General features: G+C 39.6%; 1 non-coding gene across 1 annotated transcript; it reads left to right on the top strand.

The window, feature by feature from the left end:
• The first annotated feature begins 11,685 nt into the window (after window positions 1–11,685).
• Window positions 11,686–11,793, top strand: LOC148573333 (small nucleolar RNA R71). The gene has a single exon (XR_015905629.1). It is a non-coding gene; the product is annotated as a small nucleolar RNA R71 (small nucleolar RNA).
• Window positions 11,794–22,705: the final 10,912 nt, after the last annotated feature.

Here is a 22,705-nt window from a genome sequence, read left to right on the forward strand (position 1 = left end):
TCAGATTATTCCACGGGAAATTAAAATCCCGGTGGAGGGGACCATATGTGATTACAGGTGTGTCACCATATGGATATGTTGAGCTTTAGGATATTTATTCTGACAAAAAGTTCATTGTCAGAATGCTCAAAACTGAAACTAGAATAAAACTCAGTCAAGGTCCAGCTAAAGACAATAAAGAAGCGCTTATTGGGAGGCAACCCAATTTTATTATATCTATTAATTTTCTATTGTTATTTTATGTTTTCTGTAGGTTGATGATCATGTGGAGTCACAAAAACAACTGAAAAAGCAAAAACAGAATGAAAAATAGCATTAAAAAACAGCACACCCTGGAGGAGACACTTACTGGCGTTTAAACGCCAGTAAGGACAGCAGAATGGGCGTTAAACGCCCAGTCTGGCACCATTCTGGGCGTTTATCGCCAGAAATGGGCACAAAGCTGGCGTTTAACGCCAGAAAAGGGCAAGAAGCTGGCGTTAAACGCCAGAAATGGGCAGCAACCTGGCATTTAACGCCAGGATTAGCAGCAATGGGTGTTTTGCACGCCTAACAGGTGCAGGGATGAGAAATCCTTGACACCTCAGGATCTGTGGACCCCACAGGATCCCCACCAACCTCAACTCACTCTCTCCCTTCACCAAACCACTTTTCCTCCCAAATCCACCCATACATGGCCAAAACCCAACCCTCTATCCACCCCTATATAAACCCATCTTCACTCCTTCATTTTCACACTTCCTACACACTACGCCACCCACCTTGGCCGAAATCTTCACTACCCTCCATCTCCTCCATTTCTTCTTATTCTCCTCTTTTCTTTCTTCTTTTGCTCGAGGACGAGCAAACCTTCTAAGTTTGGTGTGGTAAAAGCGTTGCTTTTTATTTTTCCATAACCATTTATGGCACCAAAGGCCGGAGAAACCTTTAGAAAGAGGAAAGGGAAGGCAAAAGCTTCCACCTTCGAGTCATGGGAGATGGAGAGATTCATCTCAAAGGTCCATCAAGACCACTTCTATAAAGTTGTGGCCAAGACTCCTCATTGAAGAGGACAAGCCCATCACTAAGAAAAGGATGGAGCAAACAAGAGAGCCCACTCATGGACCTCACCAAGAGCATGAGGAAATTCCTCATCATGAAATCCCTGAGATGCCTCAAGGGATGCATTTTCCTCCATAAAACTAATGGGAGAAAATCAACACCTCCCTAGGAGAATTAAGTTCCAATATGGGACAACTAAGGGCGGAGCACCATGAGCATTCCATCTTCCTCCATGAAATTAGAGAAAACCAAAGAACCCTGAGGGAGGAGCAACAAAGGCAAGGAAGAGACATTGAGGAGCTCAAGCACTCCATAAGATCTTCAAGAGGAAGAACAAGCCACCATCACTAAGGTGGACCCGTTCTTTAATCTCCTTGCTCTTATTTTTCTGTTTTTCGAATTATATGCTTTATGTTCTATCTATGTTTGTGTCTTTATTACATGATCATTAGTGTCTTAGTGTCTATGCCTTAAAGCTATGAATGTCCTATGAATCCATCACCTTTCTTAAATGAAAAATGTTTTAATCACAAAAAAACAAGAAGTACATGAATTTCAAATTTTAAAACAGTTTAATTATTTAGATGTGGTGGCAATACTCTTGTTTTCTGAATGAATGCTTGAACAGTGCATACTTTTGAATTTGATTGTTTATGAATGTTAAAATTGTTGGCTCTTGATAGAATGATAGAAAAAGGAGAAATGTTATGTGGTAATCTGAAAAATCATAAAATTGATTTTTGAAGCAAGAAAAAGCAGTGAATAGAAAGCTTGCAAAAAAAAAGCAAGCAGAAAAAGCCAATAGCCCTTTAAACCAAAAGGCAAGGGTAATAAAAAAGATCCAAGGCTTTGAGCATCAGTGGATAGGAGGGCCCACAGGAATAAAATCTTGGCCTAAGCGGCTAAACCAAGCTGTCCCTAACCATGTGCTTGTGGCGTGAAGGTGTCAAGTGAAAACTTGAGACTGAGCGGTTAAAGTCGTGGTCCAAAGCAAAAAGAGTGTGCTTAAGAGCTCTGGACACCTCTAATTGGGGACTCTAGCAAAGCTGAGTCACAATCTGAAAAGGTTCACCCAGTTATGTGTCTGTGGCATTTATGTATCCGGTGGTAATACTGGAAAACAAAATGCTTAGGGTCACGGCCAAGACTCATAAAGTAGCTGTGTTCAAGAATCAACATACTTAACTAGGAGAATAAATAACACTATTTGGATTCTGAGTTCTTATAGAAGCCAATCATTCTGAACTTCAAAGGATAAAGTGAGATGCCAAAACTGTTCAGAGGCAAAAAGCTAAAAGCCCCGCTCATCTAATTAATACTGATCTTCATAGATATTTTTGGAATTCATTGTATATTCTCTTCTTTTTATCCTATTTGATTTTCAGTTGCTTGGGGACAAGCAACAATTTAAGTTTGGTGTTGTGATGAGTGGATAATTTATACGTCTTTTGGCACTGTTTTTAGTATGTTTTTAGTATATTTTAGTTAGTTTTTATTATATTTTTATTAGTTTTTTTTTAAATTCACTTTTCTGGACTTTACTATGAGTTTGTGTGTTCTTCTGTGATTTCAGAAATTTTCTGGCTGAAATTGAGGGACCTGAGCAAAAATCTGATTCAGAGGTTGAAAAAGGACTGCAGATGCTGTTGGATTCTGACCTCCCTGCACTCAAAGTGGATTTTCTGGAGCTACAGAAGCCCAATTGGCACACTCTCAATTGCGTTGGAAATTAGACATCCTGGGCTTTCCAGCAATATATAATAATCCATACTTTGCCCGAGATTTGATGGCCCAAATAGGCGTTTCAAGTTAGCTCAAGAATTCTAGCGTTTAACTCTAGAACTGGCACAAAAGCTGGAGTTAAACGCCCAAACTGGCACAAAAGCTGGCGTTTAACTCCAAGAAAAGTCTCTACACATGAAAGCTTCAATGCTCAGCCCAAGAACACACCAAGTGGGCCCTGGAAGTCGATTTTTACACTAAACACCCTAGCTTACTCATTTTCTGTAACCCTAGGTCACTAGTTTACTATAAAACTACTTTTAGTGATTCATCTTGTACCTCATGACATTCTACACATTTCATATTGTATCTTCTACGGCATGAGTCTCTAAACCCCATTGTTGGGGGTGAGGAGCTCTGTTGTTCTTCATGAATTAATGCAATTACTACTATTTTCCATTCTATCACGCTTGCTTCTATTCTAAAATATTCATTCGCACTTCAACCTGATGAATGTGATGATCCGTGACACTCATCATTATTCTCACCTATGAACGCGTGCCTAAAAACCACCTCCGTTCTACCTTAGATTGAATGCATATCTCTTAGCCTCATGATTCAGATCAGAGTCTTCGTGGTATAAGCTAGAATTATTGGCGGCCATTTCTGAGATCCGGAACGTCTAAACCTTGTTTGTGGTATTCTGAGTAGGATCTGGGAAGGGATGACTGTGACGAGCTTCAAACTCGCGAGTGTTGGGCGTAGTGACAGACGCAAAAGGATCAATGGATCCTATTCCGACATGATCGAGAACCGACAGATGATTAGCTGTGCGGTGACAGCGCATTTGGAACATTTTCACTGAGAGGACGGGAAGTAGCCATTGACAACGGTGATGCCCAACTTAAAGCTTGCCATGGAAGGAGCCTTGCGTGCATGAAGAAGAAGATAGTAGAAAAGCAGAGATTCAGAAGACAAAGCATCTCCAAAGCCTTAACTTGTTCTTCATTACTGCATAACAAGTATTTATTTCATGTTCTTTTACTTTTTACAATTAAATCTGAGAATTGTTAATATCCTAACTAAGAGTTACAAGATAACCATAGCTTGCTTCAAGCCGACAATCTCCGTGGGATCGACCCTTACTCACGTAAGGTATTACTTGGACGACCCAGTGCACTTGCTGGTTAGTTGTGCGGAGTTGCAAAAGTGTGATTGTAATTTCGTGCACCACTCTCCCTCAAAACTATATCTAAATCATGAATACTAACTAATTGGAGACTCTCTTCTGAATGGATGCATTCCCTTACTTCATAACCTCTGATCTGTGCCTTCTGGACTTGGATTTGGGCCAAAAAGGACTTCAGAAATCGCTGGGAGCGTTTTCGGATTTGGAATGAAAATGCATGACTTCTTTGAATCAAACAACCACCATGTAATTGATGCTAAATCATGAGGTTTAAGCTAAATTTAATTGAATTTTAATGAATTATAAACCTTGTGAATTTAGTGATACTTTGATTGGTTGTTTTGATTACTTGCAGGTGAAGAAAGAAAGAAAAGAAGAAAAGCGTGGCACAAGAAGTGTGCCCAAAGGAAAAAGAAAGTGTGCCAAAAGGAAGAAAAAGCATAACCACATTGAGGAAGAAAGGGAAGCTAAGTTGAAAAAGCTAACTGAGCTTCACAAGGGATGGAAGGAGAAGGCAAGCTACAAAGCTAAGTTCAAATAGTTAACTTAGCACTAAAGAAAGCAAGGAATGGGTGCAAAGCTAAGTTAACTAAGTTAACTTTATCGGGGACCTCTTCAAATTAATTCAAGATGAAATTCCATGAGTGAAGCCACCAAGATTCGAACCAAGGTCCAAGGAGAAGGCAAGGAACGTTCCTCACAAAAGAATTCAAGAAGAAATAGCCAAAATGCATCCTCCATGGTTCGAACTTGGAACCACACGCTACTCCTTGCAAGGGAATTTGAGAATAAATAGCTAGAATGCTTCCTCCAGGACTTGAACTTGGGTATTCTTTGAAACATAAGGAAGGAGTGCCACCAAGCTTGCAAGGAAATACAAGGAAAATAGCTTTATTGCTTCCTCCAAGTTTCGAACTTGGGTATTCTTGGAAACATAAGGAGGAGTGCCCACTCATCCAAGGAAATTAGCTCCAAAGGTGTCCTCTACTTGCTCCCACCAGGATTTGAACCTGGGACCTTGAGGCCAAGGGTAAGACGCTACAAGGAAAGCTCAGTTGGATTTTCCAACTGAGCATTGCTTCTCCCATTCTTCCCCACACTTTGGCGCACAAGTTTGCACACCAAGGGAGCTGTGACACACATTTTGGCGCACCAAGGAGGAAGTCTTGCGCATCATGACACGGTCTAAAGCTAAGTTGGATTTTCCAACGGAGCTCTAGTGCAATTGACACCCAAACAAGGCTGGGCACACCACACTTGACACGGATGGAGCATGCTTGAAAGCTAAGTTGGATTTTCCAACTGAGCTTTCCCCTGGAGGTGCACTTTGGGCTAGGAATTGGATTAAAAATCCAATTTAATTCATTTCTTCACCAAATCAAAAGCCCACCCAAATTCCAAAATCCAAGAATAGAAAGTGTATAAATAGGAGTTAGTTTGATGTAATTAGGACGACCTTTTGACACTTTGAGATTTTACTTTGAATTTTCCTTTTAATTGTCATTTTCATTTTTGAGCTCTTTACTTTGAATTTTCTGGGAGAATTGAGAAGGGGAATTGAGCTCTCTTCTTCTTGGTTCTTGCTTGAGCACTCTTTTATTTTCTTGCTTTTGATCTTGGGTGGAGAATTGAAGAACTTCTGTTTCAATCTCACCTTGAAATCTCTTGTTTACTTTCTCTGCATAATTAAATTTCCATTTCTGTTTACTTCACTGCTTCATCTTTAATTTACTTCTGCAATTTACTTTTCTTGACTTCTTTTGCAATTGTTCTTGTTGGATCAAGGAAGGATTTGAGATCTAGACTTGTTATCTAGTCTCTTCCACCCTGAGATCTTCAACCTCTTTTACTTTGCTGCAAATTAAGCACTGCCTTTCTGTCTTTATAATTCTCAAAGCACTTTTACTCTTCTGTTTGAGATCCATTCCAATTTAATTCATCTTTTACTTTGCTGTTTGATGCAATTTAATTCTGCTTGTTTAATTTCTGCAATTCCAACTCCCAATCCCTTTTACAATTCAAGCAATTTACATTTCTTGCACTTTAAGATTCAGTCATTTACATTTCTTGCAATCTAAGTTTCTACAATTTACTTTACTTGGTCTTTAAGATTCAGCACATTTACTTTCCTGCTCTTTCATTTACTGCAATTTACCCTTCCCCTTTTACATTTCATGCAATTTAGTTTCTGCAAAGCACAAACCACTCAACCAATACTTGATTCGCTTGACTAAATCAACCACTAAACTAAAATTGCTCAATCCTTCAATCCCTGTGGGATCGACCTCACTCATGTGAGTTATTATTACTTGATGCGACCCGGTACACTTGCCGGTGAGTTTTGTGTTGGATCGTTTTCCACACATCAACTTGTTTCTGGCGTTTAACTCCAGAAAGCAGCGTAGAACTGGCGTTCAACGCCCTTTTACGTCGTCTAAACTCGTTCAAAGTATGGATTATTATACATTGCTGGAAAGCCCTGGATGTCTACTTTCCAACGCAATTGAAAGCGCGCCATTTTGAGTTCTGTAGCTCCAGAAAATTCACTTTGAGTGCAGGGAGGTCAGAATCCAATAGCATCAGCAGTCCTTCTTCTACCTCTGAATCTGATTTTTGCTCAAGTCCCTCAATTTCAGCCAGAAAATACCTGAAATCACAGAAAAATACACAAACTCATAGTAAAGTCCAGAAATGTGAATTTAACATAAAAACTAATGAAAACATCCCTAAAAGTAACCAGATTCTACTAAAAATATACTAAAAATAATGCCAAAAAGCATATAAATTATCCGCTCATCACAACACCAAACTTAAATTGTTGCTTGTCCCCAAGCAACTGAAAATCAAATAGGATAAAAAGAAGAGAATATACTATAAATTCCAAACTATCAATGAAACATAGCTCCAATCAGATGAGCGGGACTTGTAGCTTTTTGCCTCTTAAATAGTTTTGGCATCTCACTTTATCCATTGAAGTTCAGAATGATTGGCATCTATAGGAACTCAGAGTTCAGATAGTGTTATTGATTCTCCTAGTTCAGTATGATGATTCTTGAACACAGCTATTTTATGAGTCTTGGCCGTGGCCCTAAGCACTTTGTTTTCCAGTATTACCACCGGATACATAAATGCCACAGACACATAATTGGGTGAACCTTTTCAGATTGTGACTCAGCTTTGCTAAAGTCCCCAATTAGAGGTGTCCAGGGTTCTTAAGCACACTCTTCTTTTGCTTTGGACCTTGACTTTAACCGCTCAGTCTCAAGTTTTCACTTGACACCTTCACGCCACAAGCACATGGTTAGGGACAGCTTGGTTTAGCCGCTTAGGCCAGGATTTTATTCCTTTAGGCCCTCCTATCCACTGATGCTCAAAGCCTTGGGATCCTTTTTATTTACCCTTGCCTTTTGGTTTTAAGGGTTATTGGCTTTTTGCTCTTGCCTCTTGCTTTTAAGAGCTTTTGGCTTTTTCTGCTTGCTTTTTCTTTTTCTTTCTATTTTTTTTCGCTATATTTTTTTTTTCTTTTTTTTTTCTACAAGCTTTGTTCTTTGCTGCTTTTTTTTGCTTCAAGAATCATTTTTATGATTTTTCAGATTATCAAATAACATGTCTCCTTGTCATCATTCTTTCAAGAGCCAACATATTTAACATTCTTAAACAACAACTTCAAAAGACATATGCACTATTCAACCATTCATTCAGAAAACAAGAAGCATTGTCACCACATCAATATAATTAAACTAAGTTCAAGGATAAATTCGAAACTCATGTACTTATTGTTCTTTTGAATTAAAACAGTTTTCATTTAAGAGATGTGATGGATTCATAGGACATTCATAACTTTAAGACAAAGTTACTAAATACTAATGATCATGTAATGAAGACACAAACATGGATAAGCACTTAACATAGAGAAAACGAAAAACAGAGAATAAGAACAAGGAATGAGTCCACCTTATTAATGGTGGCGTTTCCTTCTTGAGGAACCAATGATGTCCTTGAGCTCTTCTATGTCTCTTCCTTGTCTTTGTTGCTCCTCCCTCATTGCTTTTTGGTCTTCTCTTATTTCATGAAGGATGATGGAGTGCTCTTGATGTTCCACCCTTAATTGTCCCATGTTGGAACTTAATTCTCCTAGGGAGGTGTTGATTTGCTCCCAATAGTTTTGTGGAGGCAAATGCATTTGAGGCGTTTCCGGGATCTCATGGTGATGAGCTTCATGCGCCTCTTAAGCTCCATGAATGGTCTCTCTTGCTTGCTCCATCCTTTTCTTAGTGATGGGCTTTTCTTCCTCAATGGGAATGTCTCCTTCTATGAAAGCTTCAACTGAGTAACATAGATGGCAAATAAGATGAGGAAAAGCTAGCCTTGCCATGGGGGAGGACTTTTCGGCTATTTTGTAGAGTTCAAGGGAGATGACTTCATGAACTTCTACTTCCTCTCCAATCATGATGCTATGAATCATGATGGCCCGATCCACAGTAACTTCAGATCGGTTGCTAGTGGGGATGATGGAGTGTTGGATGAACTCTAACCATCCTCTAGCCACAGGCTTGAGGTCCAATCTTCTTAGTTGAACCGGCTTGCCTTTGGAGTCAATCTTCCATTGAGCTCCTTCCACACATATGTCCATGAGGACTTGGTCCAACCTTTGATTAAAGTTGACCCTTCTAGTGTAGGGGCGTGCATCTCTTTGCATCATGGGCAAGTTAAACGCCAACCTCACATTTTCCAGACTAAAATCTAAGTATCTCCCCCGAACCATGGTGAGATAATTCTTTGGGTTCGGGTTCTTACTTTGATCATGGTTCCTAGTGATCCATGCATTGGCATAGAACTCTTGAACCATTAGGATGCCGACTTGTTGGATGGGTTTTGTTAGAACTTCCCAACCTCTTCTTTGGATTTCATGTCGGATCTCCGGATACTCATTCTTCTTGAGCTTGAAAGGGACCTCGGGGATCACCTTCTTCTTGGCCACAACATCATAGAAGTGGTCTTGATGGGCTTTGGAGATGAATCTTTCCATCTCCCATGACTCGGAGGTGGAAGCTTTTGTCTTCTCTTTCCCTTTTCTAGAGGGTTCTCCGGTCTTAGGTGCCATCAATGGTAATGGAAAAACAAAAAAGCTTATGCTTTTACCACACCAAACTTAGAATATTGCTCGCCCTCGAGCAAGAGAAGAAAGAAGAGATGAAGAAGATGAAGAAATAGAGGAAAGGGAGAGAGATGTGTTTCGGCCAAGAAGAGAAGAGAGGGTTGTGTTGTGTGAAAATGAAGAAGAATGGAGGGCTTTTTATAAGGAAGGGAGGGGGGTAAGTTTCGGCCATATAGGGTGGGTTTGAGTGGGAAATTGATTTTGAATTTTAAAGGTAGGGTGTTTATGAGGTAGGTTTATGGGGAAGAGTGGATGGATGTGAGTGGTGATGTGATGATAAGGAAGAGAGATTGAGGTGATTGGTGAAGAATTTTGGGGAAGAGTGTTTATGGGATTGTGTGAAAGAGGAGTGAGAAGAAGTGAGTGGAGGTAGGTAGGGATCCTGTGGGGTCCACAGATCCTGAGGTGTTCAAGGATTTACAACCTTGCACACAACTCTGGGCGTTCAGCGCCAGATTGGTGCTTGTTCTGGCTGTTGAACGCCCATTTGTTGCCCATTTCTGGCGTTAAACGCCAGAACCATGCTTGTTCTGGGCGTTCAGCGCCAGCTCTTCTCCAGGGTGCAATTCTGGCGTTCAAACACCCAGATGCTGCCCATTTTGGGCGTTCAGCACCAGAACCATGCTCTGTTCTGGCGTTGAACGCCAGCCAGATGCTTCTTACTGGCGTTTAAATGCCAGTGAGATCCTCCTCCAGGGTGTGATTTTTCTTCCGCTGTTTTTGATTCCGTTTTCAATTTTTATATTTATTTTGTGACTCCACATGATCATGAACCTAATAAAACATGAAAGAACAAGAAAAATAAAATTAGATAAACATTGGGTTGCCTCCCAACAAGCGCTTCTTTAATGTCAATAGCTTGACAGTGGGCTCTCATGGAGCCTCACAGATGTTCAGAGCATTGTTGAGACTTCCCAACACCAAACTTAGAGTTTGGATATGGGAGTTCAACACCAAACTTAGAGTTTGGTTGTGGCCTCCCAACACCAAACTTAGAGTTTGACTGTGGGGGCTCTGGTTGACTCTGTTTTGAAAGAAGCTTTTTATGCTTCCTCTCCATGTTTACAGAAGGATGTCCTTGAGTTTTAAACACAAGGGAGTCATCATTCAATTGAAGGACTAATTCACCTCTGTCAACATCAATCACAGCTCTTGCTGTGGCTAGGAAGGGTCTTCCAAGGATGATGAATTCATCCTCATGCTTCCCAATATCCAAGACTATAAAATCAGCAGGGATGTAAAGGCCTTCAACCTTTACTAACACATCCTCTACTTGTCCATAAGCCTATTTTCTTGAGTTGTCTGCCATCTCTAATGAGATTTTAGCAACTTGTACCCCAAAGATTCCCAATTTCTCTATTACAGAGAGGGGCATGAGGTTTATCCCTGAACCAAGGTCACACAGAGCCTTTTCAAAGATCATGTTGCCTATGGTACAAGGTATTACGAACTTTCCAGGATCCTGTTTCTTCTGAGGCAATGTCAGTTGATCCAGATCACTTAGTTCATTGGTGAACAAGGGAGGTTCATCTTCCCAAGTCTCAACACCAAATAATTTGGCATTCAGCTTCATGATTGCACCAAGAAACTTGGCAGCTTGCTCTTTAGTAACATCCTTATTTTCTTCAGAAGAGGAATACTCATCAGAGCTCATGAATGGCATAAGGAGGTTCAATGGAATCTCTATGGTCTCTAGATGAGTCTCAGATTCCTTTGGTTCCTCAGAGGGAAACTCCTTATTGATCACTGGACGTCCCAGGAGGTCTTCCTCCTTGGGATTCACGTCCTCTCCTTCCCTTACAGGTTCGGCCATGGTAATTAATTCAATGGCCTTGCACTCTCCTTTTGGATTTTCTTCTGTATTGCTTGGGAGAGTACTAGGAGGGATTTCAGTGATACTTTTACTCAGCTGGCCTACTTGTGCCTCCAAATTTCTAATGGAGGACCTTGTTTCATTCATGAAACTTACAGTGGCCTTAGATAGATCAGAGACTAAGTTTGCTAAATTATAGGTATTTTGTTAAGAGTTCTCTGTCTGTTGCTGAGTGGATGATGGAAAAGGCTTGCTATTGCTAAACCTGTATCTTCCACCATTATTAAAGCCTTGTTGAGGCTTTTGTTGATCCTTCCATGAGATATTTGGATGATTTCTCCATGATGGATTATAGGTGTTTCCATAAGGTTCACCTAAGTAATTTACCTCTGCTATTGCAGGGTTCTCAGGATCATAAGCTTCTTCTTCAGAAGATGCCTCTTGAGTATTGTTGGATGCAGCTTGCATTCCATTCAGACTCTGAGAAATCATATTGACTTGCTGAGTCAATATTTTATTATGAGCCAATGTGGCATTCAGAGTATCAATTTCAAGAACTCCCTTCTTCATAGGCGTCCCATTACTCACAGGATTTCTCTCAGAAGTGTACATGAACTGGTTATTAGCAACCATATCAATGAGTTCTTGAGCTTCTGCAGGCGTTTTCTTTAGGTGAATGGATCCACCTGCAGAAGTATCCAATGACATCTTAGCTAATTCAGACAGACCATCATAGAATATATCCAGGATGGTCCATTCTGAAAGCATGTCAGAAGGACACTTTTTGGTCAGTCCTTTGTATCTCTCCCAAGCTTTATAGAGGGATTCACCTTCTTTCTGTCTGAAGGTCTGAACATCCACTCTAAGCTTACTCAGCTTTTGAGGAGGAAAGAACTTGGCTAAGAAAGCCTTGACCAGCTTATCCCAAGAGTTCAGGCTATCCTTAGGTTGAGAGTCCAACCATACTCTAGCTCTGTCTCTTACAGCAAAAGGGAAAAGCATGAGCCTGTAGACTTCAGGATCTACTCCATTAGTCTTAACAGTATCACATATCTGCAAGAATTCAGTTAAGAACTGAAAAGGATCTTCAGATAGAAGTCCATGAAACTTGCAGTTCTGTTGCATCAGAGAAACTAATTGAGGTTTAAGCTCAAAATTGTTTGCTCCAATGGCAGGAATGGAGATGCTTCTTCCATGTAAATTGGAATTAGGTGCAGTAAAGTCACCAAGCATCCTCCTTGCATTATTATTATTTTCGGCTGCCATCTCCTCTTCTTGTTCGAAAATTTCTGTAAGGTTATCTCTGGATTGTTGTATTTTTGCTTCTCTTAGTTTTCTCTTCAGAGTCCTTTCAGGTTCTGGATCTGCTTCAACAAGAATGTTCTTGTCTTTGCTCCTGCTCATATGAAAAAAAGGACAGAAAAATAATAATAATAGGGGTCCTTTTTACCACAGTATAGAGGTCCCTGTGTGAGTAGAAGAAAAGAAGAAAGAAATCTGAACTCAGAGAGAGAGAGGGGGTTCGGATTTTTGGTGAGTGAGGAAGAGATGTTAGTAAATAAATAAACAAATAGAAGAAGATGAGAGGGGGAAGTGAATTTTCAAAAATAATTTTTGAAAAAGAGTTAGTGGTTTTCGAAAATAGTTTTTGAAAAAGGTTAGTAATTTTTTGAAATTTTAAAATCAGAAGTTAAAATAATTAGTTAATTAAAAAGAAATTTTGAAAAAGAGGGAAGATATTTTCGAAAATTAGAGAGAGAGAGGTAGTTAGGTGGTTTTGAAAAAGATAAGAAACAAACAAAAAGTTAGTTAGTTAGAAAAAAATTTTGAAAATCAATTTTGAAAAGATAAGAAGATAAGAAGTTAGAAAGGATATTTTAAAATCAAATTTTTGAAAAAGATATGATTTTGAAAAAGATAAGATAGAAAGATATTTTTGAAAAGATATGATTGAAATTAGTTTTGAAAAAGATTTGATTTTTAAAATCACAATTAATGACTTGATTCACAAGAAATCACAAGATATGATTCTAGAACTTAAAGTTTGAATCTTTCTTAACAAGCAAGTAACAAACTTGAAATTTTTGAATCAAAACATTAATTGTTGATGTTATTTTCAAAAATTATGTGATAAAGATAAGAAAAAGATTTTTGAAAAATATTTTTAAAATTTTCGAAAATAACTAAGAAAAATGAAAAAGATTTGATTTTTGAAAAAGATTTTGAAAAAGATAAGATTTTTAAATTGAAAATTTGATTTGACTCATAAAAACAACTAGATTTTAAAAATTTTTGAAAAAGTCAAATCTAATTTTCGAAATTTTGAGAGAGAAAAAGGGAAAGATATTTTTTTGATTTTTGAATTTTTAATGATGAGAGATAAAAAACACTAAAAATGCTCAATGCATGGAAATTTTAGATCAAAACAATGAATGCATGCAAGAATGCTATGAATGTTAAGATGAACACCAAGAACACTTTGAAGATCAAGATGAACATCAAGAACATATTTTTGAAAATTTTTAATGCAAAGAAAACATGCAAGACACCAAACTTAGAAATCTTTAATGCTTAGACACTAAGATTTCAAGAATGCATATGAAAAACATCATATAACACAAAACACTAAAATATCAAGATCAAACAAGAAGACTTACCAAGAACAACTTGAAGATCATGAAGAACACTATGAATGCATGAATTTTTCGAAAAATGCAAGATGAATATGCAATTGACACCAAACTTTCAACTTGACTCAAGACTCAAACAAGAAACATGAAATAAATTTTTTTTATTTTTATGATTTTATGATTTTTTTGTATTTTCTTTTAACTTTTTTTGAAAATCATTTTGAAAAAGAAAAATAAATATTCCAAAATTTTTAATATGAATTCCAAGAATCTTATGCTCTTTAGTCTAAAGCTCCAATCAAAGGGTCAGGCATGGCTTAATAGCCAGCCAAGCTTTAGTATGTAAATCAGACATGACACGCCTGACATGCCCTACCCAAAAGAATTAGACATGGCTTTACAGCCAGCCAGGCTTCAACATGCTTCATGAAACACTAGAATTCATTCTTAAAAATTCTGCAGAAAAATATTTTTTTGAAAACATTTTTATTTTAAAATTTTTTCGAAAACAAAGGAGAAATTTTTGAAAGATTTTTGAAAAAATTTTTGAAAAGAAAACAAAAAGAAAATTACCTAATCTGAGCAACAAGATGAACCGTCAGTTGTTCAAACTCGAACAATCCCCGGCAACGGCGCCAAAAACTTGGTGCACGAAATTGTGATCTCAGGCAACGGCGCCAGAAACTCTGTACGCACGTTTTAATAAATCGTTTTTCATTCACAACTTCGATACAACTAACCAGCAAGTGCACTGGGTCGTCCAAGTAATAAACCTTACGTGAGTAAGGGTCGATCCCACGGAGATTGTTGGTATGAAGCAAGCTATGGTCACCTTGTAAATCTCAGTCAGGCGGGTATAAAACAGTTATGGAGTTTTCGAAATTAAATAATAAAATAAGGATAGAAACACTTATGTAATTCATTGGTGAGAATTTCAGATAAGCGTATAGAGATGCTTTCGTTCCTCTGAACCTCTGCTTTCCTGCTGTCTTCATCCAATCAGTCTTACTCCTTTCTATGGCTGGCTTTATGTAAGGACATCACCGTTGTCAATGGCTACTTTTAATCCTCTCTGGAAAATGGTCCGATGCGCTATCACTGCATGGCTAATCGTCTGGAGGCATCACCCTTGTCAATGGCTGCATCCCATCCTCTTGTGAAAATGGTCCAAATGCTCTGTCACAGCACGGATAATCATCTGAGGTTCTCGATCATACTGGAATAGGATTCACCCTCCTTTTGCGTCTGTCACTACGCCCAGCACTCGCAAGTTTGAAGCTCGTCACAGTCATTCAATCCCTGAATCCTACTCGGAATACCACAGACAAGGTTTAGACTTTCCGGATTCTCATGAATGCCGCCATCAATCTAGCTTACACCACGAAGATTCTGATTAAGAGATCTAAGAGATACTCATTCAATCTAAGGTAGAACGGAAGTGGTTGTCAGGCACGCGTTCATAGGAAATGATGATGATTGTCACGTTCATCACATTCAGGTTGAAGTGCGAATGAATATCTTAGAAGCGGAACAAGTTGAATTGAATAGAAAAACAGTAGTACTTTGCATTAATCTTTGAGGAACAGTAGAGCTCCACACCTTAATCTATGGAATGTAGAAACTCTACCGTTGAAAAATACATAAGTGAAAGGTCCAGGCATGGCCGAATGGCCAGCCCCCAAAACGAGATCACAGGATCAAAAATACAATCCAGGATGTCTAATACAATAGTAAAAAGTCCTATTTATAATAAACTAGCTACTAGGGTTTACAGAAGTAAGTAATTGATGCATAAATCCACTTCCGGGGCCCACTTGGTGTGTGCTTGGGCTGAGCTTGAATGTTACACGTGCAGAGGCTCTGTCTGGAGTTGAACGCCAGGTTGTAACGTATTTCTGGCGTTCAACTCTGGTTTGTGACTTGTTTCTGGCGTTTAACTCCAGACAGCAGCGTAGAACTGGCGTTCAACGCCCTTTTACGTCGTCTAAACGCATTCAAAGTATGAACTATTATATATTGTTGAAAAGCTCTGGATGTCTACTTTCCAACGCAATTGGAAGCGCGCCATTTTGAGTTCTGTAGCTCCAGAAAATTCACTTTGAGTGCAGGGAGGTCAGAATCCAACAGTATCAGCAGTCCTTCTTCTACCTCTGAATCTGATTTTTGCTCAAGTCCCTCAATTTCAGCCAGAAAATACCTGAAATCACAGAAAAACACACAAACTCATAGTAAAGTCCAGAAATATGAATTTAACATAAAAACTAATGAAAACATCCCTAAAAGTAACCATATTCTACTAAAAACATACTAAAAACAATGCCAAAAAGCGTATAAATTATCCGCTCATCAGCAAGCCATTGACGAGGCCCATAATGGCGGCCTCTGTTGGTAGGCTTTGTATGTCCAGACATGCTTTGTTGAATCTTTCCATGTAGCTGCGGAGACTTTCCCGATCTCCTTGCTTGATTCCTAATAAACTTGGGGCGTGCTTAGCCTTATCTTTTTGGATGGAGAATCTGACCAGAAACTACTTGGCTAAGTTATCAAAGCTTGAGATGGACCTAGGAGGTAGATTGTCAAACTATCTAATTGTTGTTTTTGTTAAAGTAGTCGGGAAGGCTTTGCAGCGAACTGCATCTGAGGTGTCAGTGAGGTACATTCTACTTCTGAAATTACTGAGATGATGGCCGGGATCTGCAGTGCCATCATACAAAGTCATGTCGGGAAGTTTGAAGTCTTTTGCAATTTTGGCCCTCATGATCTCTTTGGTGAATGGATCTTGGTCTTTACGGGAGTCATCTTTGTGACCTGATCGAGTAGTCTTGGTCTTAAGATCTGCTTCGAGTTTTAGGAGCTTGTCCTCTAACTCGCGGCGTCGCCTAACTTCCCTTCGTAGGTCTCTCTCAGCTTCTTGTTGATGTTCCACCTCTTTTTCGAGTTGCTTTAAGCGACTTGAAGTGCCTCCACGGCTCTCACAGTTAGTGAATCATTGTTTTTGTTAGGTTGAGGAGTGTCTTTTGGTGTAGCATCCGCGTTCTTGTGCGGCGTTCTATCTTCTAGATCTGAATCGTGGTCGTTGTCATGGTCGTCCGCCATGGTTATGGGATGACTTCCAGGTTCCCCGGCAACGGCACCAATGTTCCGAGGGTTACCTGAAACTGTAGGTCGATCTCGGACGAGATCTTCTATACTGGTCAGAGATGACGTGTCCGGCTGGTGGGTGGCGGCCGGAGCGGTCTTGTCCGACTTGTTGGACTGGCTGCGCTGCTGATCCTTTGTCACCGGAGGGTGGTGGTACCTGCAAGGGACTCCGATGCTTAAGTTAGCAGGGGTATTAAGCAGGTTTTTTAGTAGAATCAGAGTATGAGTTATACCTGGGTGCTCCAGTGTATTTATAATGGTGAGGAGTGACCTTTTGAGATAAGATAAGTTACTTATCTTTATCTTATCTTATCTTTGAGCGAGGTCATCTTATCTTCAAGGGAACCGCCCTTATCTCTATAGGCTTGGGCTGCCTTTTGATTTGGGTTGTGTTCCTCTATCTGGGCCCTTTATTGGGCTTTCCTAGCAATTTGGCGAGCTCTTTGAGAAGAGGTCGGATGGTCTGACCTGAAGAGGTCGGTCGCTTTGTTGCTAAACATCCCGGATCGGACAGTTCGACCTAGGGTATGAACAGAACCCAATCCCTGAACTCTGAACTTGAACCCTGAACACTGAACTCTGAACCCTAAATGCTAAACCTTAAACCCTAAACCCTTAGAACCCTGAACCCTGAGCCCTAGACCCCTAAACCCTGAACCCTTATATCCTGAACCCTAAACCCTCAACCATGCAAGCGGTGAACTAAAATTAATACACTGGGCGAATCGAAAATTTGAAACACACTGAACCCCTAAACAGTGAACGCTGAACCCATAAACCCTAAATCCCAAATTGACCCATGATGCGGGCAGAAATTGGTGAATTAAAAATTATTAGAATATATGCGTTGCAAGTATAGTTCTTAACTCGCCAGAAATCCACCGCTCAATTTAGAAAGGTGTTACAGAAAATTGAAATTTAAAATACTGGGAGTATGAATCCCAGGTCGTCTCCCAACGAGTTGCAGGAAAGGGTGCTATTTTATTAATAAGATGTTTTTGAAAAGGGTTGAGTTGAGTAAACAGAAAATTAAATTGATGAAATTGAATAATGTAAATAAAAGCCTTGACTGGGAGTTGATTACATGGAAGCCTTATTCTTGATGGAACATTCTTAAGATTAGTTGACAATTGAGAGTTATTTCATTTAGTTATCCTTTACTAAGTAAGGGGAGATAAAACAAGTTGGAGTGCTGTTCTATTCACAAGTCCCAATCCACTCTGGGGAGGATTGGTGTCAGGAATTAGAGAGCAATCCAACAATAACCCAATTACAACCTTTCTCTTGAACCTTCCAACTCAAGGGTTCCTTTCAATCAACTCCCCATTAAGTTAGGGAACTACTCACTCATTGTAAAGGTAAAATTCATAGCATATGAAAAGGAATTAAAGAAAGGCATTGTAAATAAAAATTAAAAATAATCAATTAAAAATAAAGTGATCCTTGTATTAAATAATCCTAAAAATATTCCAATGGTAAAATTAAACAAAGCAAGGAACATGGAAGAGTAAGCCAAGTAAAGAAAACGAACTAGAATGACGAAGTCTTGATGAGGTAATAACTCTTCTCAATATCCCAATGCAAAAAGCTAGAGAAACTAAAAATCCTAAGAACTATGAATGTGTAGAGAGAAAACCTAGGGGAGAAGCAAAACTAGATCTAAAACTAAAAACTGTGTAGAATGAATGTTGTCTTTGGTTTCTGCTTGTTCTCTGGCTCTAGTCTGCTGTTCCGGGCCAAAAACTGGGTCAAAATAGGGCCCAAAATTGCCCCCAGCGAATCTGTAAATTATGCAGATCGCGCACGTCACGCGATCGCGTCGCTCATGCAGACGCGTCATTCGCGTTTCTGCTTTGCCACGCGGACGCGTCGTCCACGCCTCCGCGTCACTCGTGCTTTTCCATTTCGCGTGGTCGCGTCATCCATGCGGCCGCGTCACTGCAATTTGATCTTCTCCGCGCGGTCGCGTCGTCCATGCGGCCGCGTCGCTTCTCGCTGGTCATCTCCTCAATTTCTTGTGTTCCTTCCATTTTTGCTAGCTTCCTTTCCAATCTCCAGCTCATTCTTGCCCTATAAAGCCTGAAACGCTTAACATACAGATCACGACATCAAATGGAATAAAGGAGAAGTAAAATGTATAATTAAAAGTCTCTAGGAAGCAGTTTTCACTCATGTAATAATTTTAGGAAGGAAATATAAATGCATGCTATATTAATGAATAAGTGGGTCAGGATTATGATAAAACCATACAATTAAACACAATATAAACCATAAAATAGTGGTTTATCAACCTCCCCACACTTAAACATTAGCATGTCCTCATGCTTAATTGAAGGAGATGAAGTAAATAAGTATGAACATGCAGAAACTCATGCAATGCAATGCAATCCTATATATATATATGAATGCAACTATATGATTCTTGTCCACTTGATCAAAAGTAAATAAGTTCTTCAAAACAATTATAATTCGAATTCCACTAATTTAATTCTTATAAAGTAAGAGCAGATAAAAATGCAAGAGGATAGCTCATGAAAGCAGGGAACATAGAAATTCAAGCATGGAACCCTTTCTGATGGTGTATGTACACTCTAGTCTCTCTAGTGTATAGGGTAATCACTCTATCCTTCTCTAATCATGCTCTCTAACTTTTGTTTTTCTCCTAATCAATCAACAACAGTTAACATACCAATGCAAACATCATGAGGTCTTTTCAAGGTTGTAATGGGGCTAAGGTAAAGGTAGGGATACATATATGGTCAAGTGAGCTCATAGATTGAATCTTTAATTAACCCAAGCTTCAACCCAACTTATATATTTCACATAACTTTAGAATTCATGCCTAGCTACCCAGAATTCCCCTTTTACATTCCATACTCATGTATCAACTTTTTTTATTTTAATTTTTATCATATGTGCATTGATCCTTGAATTCTTAATTTAGCATTAGGGTAATTTTGTCCCCTTATTTATTTATTGGTTTTTTTTAACATAAAAATAAACATAGCTTATCAATGCACATATATTTTTAATTCTTATAGTTTCACATGAGTAGGTATCCAAATTCCCATTGTATTATCATGACACATTCCCTTAATAACTTTTGTTCCCACAATTTCCCATACTTAACTAGCACACACAATTCTATCTTAAGCTAACCAAAGATTCAATTTGGGATATACAATTGTTTTTCTGCTTAAGGCTAGTAATGTGGTGAAATATAGAACAAATGGGATTTAAAGACTTAAAGTGGTTAACAAAGGTAATTGAAAAGGGTAGGCTTAATTTGGATAAGTGAGTTTAAACAAAAAGATGGCCTCAATCATATGCAAGCATATAAATATAATAAATATTGGACATATAGGATGAAACAAAATACAGATTACAATCATAGAAAAGTGAACACACAAGAATAAATTAATTATGGTTAAATAGTGTAACCATGCATAAAGGCTCAAATCTTCACAGGTTGTGTGTTCTTTAGCTCAAACATCATGTTCCAAATACAACTTCAAGCAAATTTATCATAAAATTTTTAAAAATTAGTGAAATTTGTTCCAAAGATAGAGTCTTAGAAGAAACTTATTGTCTTTTCAATCAAGTAGAGCATGCATGCAACTAACCTATTACTATGCAATTTATCCTATTCTATAAAAGAAAGAAAATCTAACTAAATATCCTAATTTATTGGTGCTAGGGAAGAGAAATTACCTCCGGAAGTCAGGTACTGACCGACCTCCCCACACTTAAGGCTTTGCACCGTCCTCGATGCCATCTGTCAGGAACAGGGGTGGGCTGGTAGCAGTATCTCCACAGTTGGGACCATCATGGCTCTCTGTGCTGGTAAAGAAAGTGGAGTCTGGGGTGTCTGAGTCCTTGAATTTTCCCTTGAGTAGCTCCTTGAGGTGTTTGAATCGGCGCTCGTTACGGTGCTCTCTTAACTTCGCTTTCTGTTCTTGCCAATCCAACCTTTTGATTATCTGCTGGAGCAGTTCATCTGTTGTAGGTGCTTGTGGTGTTGAAGAAGGGATGTCTTCAACCGGAGCAGTGGGAAGGCTTGTAGTGGCTGCTGAAAGTCTGAGGTATTTCCCATTAGGGACATACTGATCATCCCGTGGAAGCATGGCTTTGGTGTTTCCAACTCTGTAGGAAACTCCGGCTGCTGAGATAAGATCTGAGACCAAGGCGGGAAAAGGTAAGTTGCCCGCGATTTGTACGTGTCCCATGGCATTCCGAATATGTCTTGGTAGATTCAGAGGCTGGTCTGTAAGGATGCAACATAGTAGAACGGCCATGTCTGCAGTGAAGGAGGACTTGTGAGTGCTCAGAAAGACGTAATGGGACATGATATGTGCCCATACGCGAGCCTCCATGGTAAGTGCTGAAGCCAATATACCCTTAGGGCGGGTACGATGGTATCCATAGATCCAACGGCTACCAGGTAGTGAGATAAAAACTCTGAGAACACCTTCCCAGTCAAATTGGTACATCTGGCGCTTGAGTGCGGCTTCTTGAAAGGCATCCATTTCTTCTGGAATAGGGGGAAGACTCAAAGCTTGTTGAATAGCCTCTTCTGTAATGGGGACTTGCTTTTGACGGACAAAGACAGACTGCAGGGTGGGCAGGTAGAAGTTAGAGTAGAACTCGACTACCCAAGAAAGATTGACCTGCTTCTGTTGTCTCTGTAGGAAACCCCATTGTCTTTGTTCAATTTGCGGCTCAGCAAAAGTAGCAATATTGGGCGGGAGGATAAGAAGGTATTCGTTGTTATAGCTCCTTTCTGCCAGGATGGGGAACATCTGCTCACAGTAGCGATTGGGAAATCGCGCAGTGTCTTTCGCTGGAAAGGCTTTCTCCTTTTCATCAACCTTGATAATCCTCTTAACTCGTTTTGTTGAGGGCTTGACTGCAGTTGAAGAAGGCTCTGCCACTAATGCTCTTTTTGTTCCTCTTCTTGCTGGTTGTTGGGGGGTAGCTTTCTCTTTTCCTTTCTTGGTGGCCATCCTGAAAAGGAGAAGAGAAAGTAAATTAAATTCAAAGAGATAGATAGCAATGAAGAGAACGAAAAAGGATGGTTATAAATGCACATTAAAAGGTAAATGATATTAACACACGCTCAAGAGTACATGTGAATGATCATTAATGGAAAATAGTTAGTGCATATGATGACAAGTGAATGCAAGGTGTTTATTGGCATGCCGGAAAAGGACACGAGTAGCATAGACCAAGCATTACTTTGTAACAAACCATCACGTTTGTATTGACAATTAAATTCAATTAATATAATAGTAAAGGGAATTTGTGAAAAGTAAGCATTGAATAGTAGAATAACATAGAGAAGTGCATAATGCCATATGGACTTTTTCACAAACACATAGCATGCATGGTGAAGAAGGTATAGAAAGTATTAAAGTGAACATGCAAGCAACCCTTTAAAGAAAATAACATATAAAATAAGAAGAATGAAAGAAAAGAAAAGGGGGAAGAAGAAAATAAAACCTTGTTAATGGAGGTGAGGGAGAAAGAGTGAAAGGTGAGATAGAAGGAAGAAGAGAGGAGGAAGAACTAAGGAGGGAAAAGAAAAATTAGGATTAGAGAGGAAAAAGATAAGATATTTTGGCAATTCAGGTTAAGCTGTGCGGCGCAAGCGATGCGGCCGCGTGGGGCACGCGTTCGCGTGATTTTGCTTCAAGTAAGGTGACGCGATTGCGTCGGTCACGCGGTCGCGTGACCCATGTTAGGCTTCTGGCGCGAGTGCATCCTCGCACCTGCACAACTCTCTGTTCAAATTGATGTATTTGCCAAAATTGGGGTGACGCGATCGCGTGGGGCATGCGATCGCGTGAGTGGGCAGTTTATGGGGTACGACGCGGCCGCGTGGGGCACGCGGTCGCGTGAGGGGGATTGCGCGTCTAGCGCCAGTCCAGCACCTCTCTAGCACAACTTTCAGCTGTGCACCCGTTTTACGTCGAAAATCAGGGCACGCGGCCGCGTGGGGCACACGGTCGCAT

This window comes from Arachis ipaensis, chromosome B2 (assembly GCF_059453495.1).
Source record: "Arachis ipaensis isolate K30076 ecotype BB chromosome B2, ASM5945349v1, whole genome shotgun sequence".
Taxonomy (NCBI): Eukaryota; Viridiplantae; Streptophyta; class Magnoliopsida; order Fabales; family Fabaceae; genus Arachis; species Arachis ipaensis.